At 45.8% G+C, this 9,081-nt stretch overlaps 1 non-coding gene across 1 annotated transcript; it reads left to right on the top strand.

The window, feature by feature from the left end:
• Window positions 1–2,364: 2,364 nt before the first annotated feature.
• trnag-gcc (transfer RNA glycine (anticodon GCC)) lies at window positions 2,365–2,435 on the top strand. The gene has a single exon. It is a non-coding gene; the product is annotated as a tRNA-Gly (tRNA).
• The last annotated feature ends 6,646 nt before the right edge of the window (window positions 2,436–9,081 follow it).

Raw genomic sequence — 9,081 nt, forward strand, 5'->3', positions numbered from 1 at the left:
TTTGCCCCCCATGACTACCTCTCCAGCGTCATTTTAGAGCGGCCCAATATCCAAACTCTCCTTTCTTTTACACTTCATTAATCTGCAGAAATCTTTTGTATCCTCTTGAATATTATTGACTAGCTAACTTTCGTATTCCGTCTTTACCTTCTTAATCACCTTTGAGTTGCATTTTGTTGTTATTTAAAAGCTTCCCAATGCCTTAACCCCACTAAATTTTGCTTTATTTTATACACTGTCTTTGGCTTTTATGTTGTCTTTGACCTCCATTGTAAGCCATGGTTGTGTCATCTTTCTGTTAGAATACTTCCTCCCCTTTCAGATGTATATATCCGGTGCCTTCCGAATTACTTCCAGAATTCGGACCATTGACAGTCTGCCGTCATCCCTACCAGTGTTCTTTTCCAATCAATTCTGGCCAAATCCTCTCATGCCTCTGTAATTCACTTTGCTCCTCTGTAATATTGATACGTCTTACTTTAGCTTCTCCTTCTCAAATTTCAGGGTGAATTCAATCATATTATGATCACTTGCCCATAAGGGGTCTTTTACCTTAAACTCGCTAATCAATTCCGGTTCCTTGCACAACACCCGATCCAGAATAGTTGCTTCCTTAGTGGGATCAACAAGGAGCTGCTCTAACCACCCCCCTCCCCCCAGCTGTTATGGATTCTAGAAATTCCCTCTTGGAACCCAGCACCAGGCTTAGCTTTATCCAAAACGATTCAATTCCTTCCGACCACTTGTCACCTCTTTCTAATAATTGATTTTTTTTTTACCAACAGAGCCACACCAGCCCCTCTACCTATCCTTCCGATACAGCGCGTATCCTTGGACATTAAGTGCCTAGCTATAATCTTCATTCAGACATGATTCAGTGATGCCTAAAACATCATAACGTCCCAATCGTAACTGTACTTCAAGTTCATCGACCTTTTTTAGTACACTGCGTGCAAACAAATATAACAGCTTTGGTCTTGTATTCATCCTTTTCGATTCTGTTCGCCTTTTACGTTGCAGCTAATCCTGTCGACTGAAATTTTGACTTGTCATTAGCCTCTCCCTGGTCGGAGTCTCACTGCACATTGTCTCCTGTGTGTAAAATAAACTACTTCATCTTTACCAATATCACTTCGGTTTCAAACCCCTTGTCAAATTTGTTTAAACCTACCTGATCAGCCAACGATCCCACAGGGATATTGGATCCCCTCGCGTACAAATGTAGTGTACGTAGGCAGTCGCCACGGGACTGAGTGAGAGAGGGGGCAGAGGAAAAGTGTAAGGAATAGCTGGAGTCTGTGGCAGGACTGGGCAGTGCGAGATTGACAGGCATACTCACAGAGAGATGTGGGCCTCCCTGAGAATGGTGGGAGATGGAGAAGGGACATTGCAAACAGTGACGAAACTACGAACCAAAAATACGTATTCTTGGAATCTGAAGTACAAGCAGCGACTGTTACAAATGCCGAGAATGTAGCCCCAGAGAGAAAGACATGGAATACATTCTCACAGTGAGAGACAGGAACAGTTGGAGACAGAGACGGAAAAAAATCACGTACATCCGATGCTGACATTGGCTTTGCTTAGTGAAACGAACGATACCTTCCATTCCACCTGTGAGGGGAGAGAGACATGCAGTCAGTTCACAGCTCAGACGTGCAAGGGATACATAGGGACGACGAACGTCCTGCTAGTAGTGCAGCAGCACTGAGAATAAGCATATCGGAAATATTTTTTGTGTATTATACGTGGCGGCTTTTTAGTCGGGAAGTCGAGGATTCACTTGCCAAGGGAGTTACCGAACCTCAGGCTGAAGAATTTGTAGATGAGTGTGCTTGGCATTTTAGTCCTGCCTTATGTTCGGATTCACAGAATTTTGCTCTGGCGAATTCATATGCGAGAAATGTCAACTGACGCAGCACCTCGGCAACAAGGTGGCTGAACCTGAAGAGAAGGCAGAGGGTCCGCGATGTTATAATTAGCAGATGCGCTCCAGATGTCCTTTACGGAGCGCGTGTGTACACCGAGAGACCCGCAGAATGCGAGTCCAGGCAAGAGAGAAAGTGGCAGGTGGGTGACCGCTAGTTAGAATAACTAGCATTGCTCGGCGACGACCATGTGTCGATGAAGGGCAGCAGGGGAAATCCGGCAATTGCAAGTTCTTTGTCTATGGTTGACATGAGCTAGTATTTGAAAAATCTGAGAGGCTGGAATTCTCTGCACTTAGCTAAGCAAGGAGTGTTGATAAACTTTATGTTTATGTGGGAGATACTGTTGACAACAAGCGAAACTTCTGATGATGTCAAAAAATAGTTTCAGAAGTGTACTGCTAATCTGGAGTCCACGTAAACCGAACCACGACTTGCATTGGTGGTTCAGTGGTAGAATTCTCGCCTGCCACGCGGGAGGCCCGGGTTCGATTCCCGGCCAATGCAATTAAATTTTTTCCTTTGGTCATGGCACGCTTCAACAGCAGTAACCCAGAAAACCTGCAATTCGCCAAAACAGGGAGATGCCATCTCTCTCGTTCAATACTGGTCTTGGAGCATCTGAATAATAAGAATCTATTAACTGCAATTTGGCCTTCAGAGAGAGAGAGAGCGAGAACACGCGACAGAGGGGAAATAGATTGATAAGTAGACAGACCGATAGATGAAGAGACAGATAGATAGGTAGGTAGACGGGCGGATAGCTGTGTAAGCAGACAAAGGTTGACAGATAGAGAGACATACAGACAGATAGATAGATAGATGGATAGATAGATACTTTCATTGATACATAGATAAATGACTGGATTGATGTATATATAATTGGATAGATAGATAGAATGCTAGATAGATGATAGATAGGTAGAAGCACAAACTCGAGAAATTCTACAGATGCTGTAATCCAAGCAACACACGCAAAATGCTGGAGGAACTCAGCAGGCCAGGTAGCTTCTATGGAAAAGAATACACAGTCAAGGTTTTGGGCGAAGTCCATTCATCTGGACTCATGAGATCTGTCTGTCTATCTATCTACCTGTCCTGATGGAGTGTCTCGGACTGAAAAGCTGACTGCTTACTCTGCCAAAGATGCTGCCTGGCTTCTGAGTTCCTCCAGCATTTTGTCGGCTTAGACAGATAAACACATAGATAGATAGATAGATTGATTGAGAGGCAGACATACAAAAAGAATAAATAGCAAACACGCAAACAGGAGAAAATCTGCAGGTGCTGGAAATTCAAGCAACTCACACAAAATGCTGGTGGAACGCAGCAGGCCAGGCAGCATCTATAGGGAGATGTACTGTCAACGTTTCGGGGCGAGACCCTTCGTTAGGACTAACTGAAGAAGAGATAGTAAGAGATTTGAAAGTGGGCGGGGGAAACCCGAAACGATAGGAGAAGACAGGAGGGGGAGTGATGAAGCTAAGAGCTGGGAAATTGATTGGCAAAAAGGATACAAGGCTGGAGAAGGGGGAGTATCAGAGGACGGGAGGCCTTGAAAGAAAGAAAGGGGGAAGGGAGCATCAGAGGAAGATGGAGAACAGGCAAGGAGTTATTGTGAGAGGGAAAGAGAGAAAAAAATAATTAAAATTTAAAATTAGGGATGGGGTAAGAAGGGGAGGAGAGGCATTAGCAAAAGTTAGAAGAATTAATATTCATGCCATCAGGTTGGAGCCTACCCGGACAGAATATAAGGTGTTGTTCCTGCAGCTGTGTGGCCTTCATCTCGACAGTAGAGGAGGCCATGGATAGACATATCAGAATGGGAATGGGACGTGGAATTAAAATGTGTGGCCACTGGGAGATCCTGCTTTCTCTGGCGGACAGAGCGTCGGTGTTCAGCAAAACGGTTTCCCAGTCTGCGTCGGGTCTCATCAATATATAGAAGGGAACATCGGGCACGGTATATTACACCAGCCCACTCACAGGTGAAGTGTCGCCTCACCTGGAAAGACTGTCTGGGGCACTGAATGGTGGTGAGGGAGGAAGTGTAAGGGCAGGTGCAGCACTTGTTCTGCTTACAAGGATAAGTGCCAGGAGGGAGATTGGTGGGAAGGGATGGGGATGGGGTGAGGGGAGAATGGACAAGGGAGTCGCGTAGGGAGAGATCCCTGCGGAAAGCAGAAAGTGGGCGGGGGGGGGAAGGAAAGATGTGATTGGTGGTGGGGTCCCGTTGGAGATGGCGGACGTTACGGAGAATTATATGTTGGACACGGAGGCTGGTGGGGTGGTAGGTGAGGATAATAGGAAACCTATCCTTAGTGGGATGGCGTGCGGATGGGGTGAGGGCAGATGTGCAGGAAATGAGAGAGATGCGTTTGAGTGCAGAGTTGATGGTGGAGGAAGGGAAGCCCCGTTCTTTAAAAAAGGAAGACATCTCCTTCATCCTGGAATGAAAAGCCTCATCATGAGAGCAGATGCGGCGGAGACGGAGGAATTGAGAGAAGGGGACAGCATTTTTGCAAGTAACAGGGTGGAAAGAGGAATAGTCCACGTAGCTGTGAGAGTCAGTGGGCTTATAGTAGACATCAGCTGTCTCCAGAGACAAAGACAGAGAGAACAGGAAAGGGGAGGGAGGTGTCGGAAATGGACCAGGTAAATTTGAGGGCAGGGTGAAAGTTGGGGGCAAAGTTAATGAAGTCATCGAGCTCAGCATGCGTGCCGGAAGCAGCGCCAATGCAGTCGTCGATGTAGCGAAGGAAAAGAGGGGGATGGATACCCGTATAGGCTTGGAACATGGACCGTTCCACAAAGCCAACAAAAAGGCAGGCATAACTGGGACCCATACGGGTGCCCATGGCTACACCTTTGGTTTGGAGGAAGTGGGAGGAGCCAAAGGAGAAATTATTAAGAATAAGGACCATTTCCGCTAGTCGGAGGAGAGTGGTGGTAGAGGGGAACTGGTTAGGTCTGGACTCCAAAAAAGAAGCGGAGAGCTTTGAGACCTTCCTGGTGAGGGATGGAAGTATATAGGGACTGGACATTCATGATGAAAATAAGGCGGTGGGGGGCAGGGAACTTGAAATCATTGAAAAAATTCAAAGCGTGGAAAGTGTCAGGAACATAGGTGGGAAGAGATTGAACAAGGGGGGATAAAACAGTGTCGAGGTATGCAGAAATGAGTTCGATGGAGCAGGAACAAGCTGAAACAATGGGTCTACTTGGACAGGTAGGTTAGTGGATCTTGGGTAGGAGGTAGAAACGGGAAGTGCGGGGTCTGGGAACTATGAGGTTGGTGGCAGTGGATGGAAGATCCCCAGAGCTGATAAGGTTAGTGATGGTGTGGGAGACAATGGCCTGGTGCTCCTTAGTGGGGTCATGTTCGAGGATTAAATAAGAGGAGGTATCATATCGCTGTGCCTCGGCAATGCAGAGGTCAGTACACCAGACTAGATCAGTGGCTTTCATGGTAAGGTCAGGATTGGTGCGGAGGGAGTGGAGAGCAGAGCGTTCGGAAGGAGTTAAGTTGGAATTGGAACAAGGTATGGTGAAGTCGAGACGGTTGATGTCACGTCGGCAGTTAGCAATAAAAAGTTCCAGAGCAGGCTAGCTAGCCAGCTAGATATCGATGAATAGATACAGAGAAAGGTAGATAGAGATAGATCTTGGTTTTTAAGTGACTCTGAGAGAAGTGCTGGTGCAGAAATATTTCTAGCGTACTGTTCCACAAAAACTGATAAGTATAACGGTAACAAGTGAATGCTGCAACTATTTGTTTTCGCTCGAACAAATGGACCCAGACTCGGTAGATCCTCTGAGACTCACTTTATTGTTAATACAGAGAAGAAAAATAGAGAGTTGCGAGAAATGCTTTATTTTATACACTACCCACACCACTAATAGGTAGGGCTAACTTAAGCAACCCCTAGTAGTCTACGCCATCGAGTATAATTAGCAACATCTGCGTGGTCGACTGTGGACTGGCTAGGCTGGAGGTCCTTGGCTCCGGTTCAGCTGTTCGGCCCGAAGCTGGGACCCAGGCGAGTGGTCTGCCCAAGAAAGAGCATTTTCACCTTTTATATCCCTATCGTCACCTCCCAATCCAGCTGGAAGGGTCTAGGCATCAAATCCGACGTTTACACGACCCTAACCTCTGGATCGGGTGACCTTCAACAATGGCCTTTGCCTCCTCAGGGACAATCCATTCTATTAATCTTACAAACAAACAATGAAAAAAAATTCTTTAGAGACAAGGTGATTAATTACTTTTACACAAATCAGCACTTATAGTTTGCTTTCAGGCCATGTTATCAGGTAGACCGGAGTCACATTGTTGTCCCCTTATCTCGTATCAAGGGTCAATTCGTCCAACACACAGGTAGACCTTCAAAACAGGACAGACCCACAAATTCCTAACTGTTAACCATTTCCTTGCCGTATCCATTTTTCATACCCACACACCTCACCCATACACTTACCAATACATGTACTAACACTTCACATCTGAAGTCAATACTGCAGCCCAGCACGTCGGCTGTCACTATTGCTCACATAATCATCTATCCGGCTGTCCTCAGCTTTTGGTCGTCGACAGTAAACAGTCCAAGTTTCCCCTAATTTCAGATGCCCTTTAGTTGGGGAAACGTCCTGGTAAAACTCTTCTGCACTCAATCCAAAGCATCTAGAATTGAAAGCAATCGGAATTGAACGTAACACTCTAAATATGGCCAAACCATATTTCCGTAAAACAACGACTTAACTTCTTGAATTTTGAACTCAGTGCCTTCTTTATCACTGTATTAAACAATGCATACAGTTCTAGGAGATATGGACTCTGACTTCAATATAATTGTGTGTATCCCTGGTCAGAGAGTGCGAAGAGGTGATAGAACGGAGTGGTCACACCGGGGCCACGGGAGATACACAAGTGCATCACAGTCAGGAGTGGGAGGGGATTGGTCAGGTACTAGAAAGTACCCCTGTGGCTGTACCTCTTGACAATAAGTACTCCCGTTTGAATACTGTTGGGCCGGGGTGGGGGTGGGGAACAGCCTACCGAGGGGAAGCAACAGTGGCCATGCCTCTAGCACAGAGACTGGCCCTGTAGCTCAGACAGGTAGGGAAAAGAAAAGGAAGGCAATAGTGATAGGGGACTCTATAGTCAGGGGGTCAGACAGGCGATTTTGTGGACGCAGGAAAGAAACTGGGATGGTAGTTTGCCTTCCAGGTGCCAGGTTACAGGATGTTACAGATCGCGTCCAAGATATCCTGCGGTGGGAGGGAGAACAGCCAGGGGTTGTGGTACATATTGGTACCAATGACATAGTTAGGAAAAGGGAAGAGGCACTGAAAAAAGACTACAGGGAGTTAGGAAGGAAGTTGAGAAGCAGGACCACGAAGGTAGTAATCTCGGGATTACTGCCTGTGCCTCGCGACAGTGAGTATAGGAATAGAATGAGGTGGAGGATAAATGCATAGCTGAGGGATTAGAGCAGGGGGCAGGGATTCAGGTTTATGTATCGTTGGGTCCTTTTTTGGGGCACGTGTGACCTGCATAAAAATATCGGATTGCACTTGAATCTGAGGGGGACCAATATCCTGGTGGGGAGTTTTGCAAAAGCTATTGTTGAGAGTTTAAACTAGAATTGTTGGGGATGGGAACCGAACTGAAGTGACTGAAGAAAGGGAGGTCGGCTCACAAATAGAGAAAGTTTGGAGACAGTGCGAAAGGGAGGATAGGCAGGTGATAGAGAAGGGATGTGCTCAGGCTGATGGTTTGAGTTGAGTCTATTTTAATGCAAGGAGTATTATGAACAAAGCGGATGAGCTTAGAGCGTGGATCAGTACTTGGAGCTATGATGTTGTGGCCATTACAGAGACTTGGATGGCACAGGGGCAGGAGTGGTTACTTCGAGTGTCAGGCTTTAGATGTTTCAGAAAGGACAGGGAGGGAGGCAAAAGAGGTGGGGGCACGGCACTGTTGATCAGAGATAGTGTCAGGGCTGCAGAACAGGAGGCAGTAATGGAGGGATGATAGAGATCTAGAAGATTATATGCTAACAAGAAGGTGCTAAAGAATGAAATTAGGAGAGTCAGAGGGAGCCATGAGAAGGCTTGGCAGACAGGGCTATGGAAACTCCCAAGGCATTCTACAAGTATGTGAAGAACCAGAGGATAAGATGTGAGAGAATAAAATTGGAGATAGTAATCATAATTCTATCTCCTTTACAATAGAATTGGAGAGAGATAGGAACACACAAGTTAGAAAAGCGTTTAATTGGAGTAAGGGGTATTATGAGGCTATAAGGCTGGAAATTGGAAGCGTAAATTGGAAACAGATGTTCTCAGGGAAAAGTACGGAAGAAATGTGGCAAATGTTCGGGGGATTGTTACATACCCCGTGGGTATCCTGTGACTGTCTTATGACCATGATGTAATTGAGTACCTGGTGAGCATAATGTAATGGTCTTGTGATGGTGGGGTGATGTAATTTCCCGCCAGTGCGAGGTCACATGATGTAATTTTCCCGCCAGTGTGAGGTCATGTGATGGCCTGTTCCAACAGGTATAAAACGGGAAAGCCATGCTGTGATGCATTGTTTAATTCGTCAGCTACTCTGTTACGCTGCGTATTCATCTCATGACGCAGTTTTGTTTTAAAATGGAGTTTTACTTTCTATCTTAAGTCTCAAAGGTTATTGCTGGCAGTTTCGCCAGATGCTGCCAGTTTTGGTTTGACCTACCTTTGCAATTCATTTGGAGAGTGAAGCATTTACCGAAGTACGGAAACCCGAAGGATCGAGTAAGGTTGGTGGCGTTGGTGGTTTAATACAGGATCGACCTTGTTGGATCTTCGTTGAGGAAATAGTAATCTGCATCTGAAGATAACCTCTGCCTGTAAGAGCAGAAAACGTTGGGGCAGTGTTATTCGTCAAGGAAAAGGTCAGTTCCTTTGAGCCGTTTTTATTTTCTTTGTCGTGAATCCTTGTGGCAAGGCATATTTCAACTGGAATCAGCATTAACGTCACGTCGCCGAGGAATTCATTACTTCAGGAAAGTCTCTCCTAATTGACTGTATAAATCACTTTGACTTTCGCATTTACCAAGTTTAAGAACTTTGTTTCCATTTACCACTTTAAGACTGTATTCATATT

This window comes from Hemitrygon akajei, chromosome 11, assembly GCF_048418815.1.
Source record: "Hemitrygon akajei chromosome 11, sHemAka1.3, whole genome shotgun sequence".
In the NCBI taxonomy this organism is placed as follows: Eukaryota; Metazoa; Chordata; class Chondrichthyes; order Myliobatiformes; family Dasyatidae; genus Hemitrygon; species Hemitrygon akajei.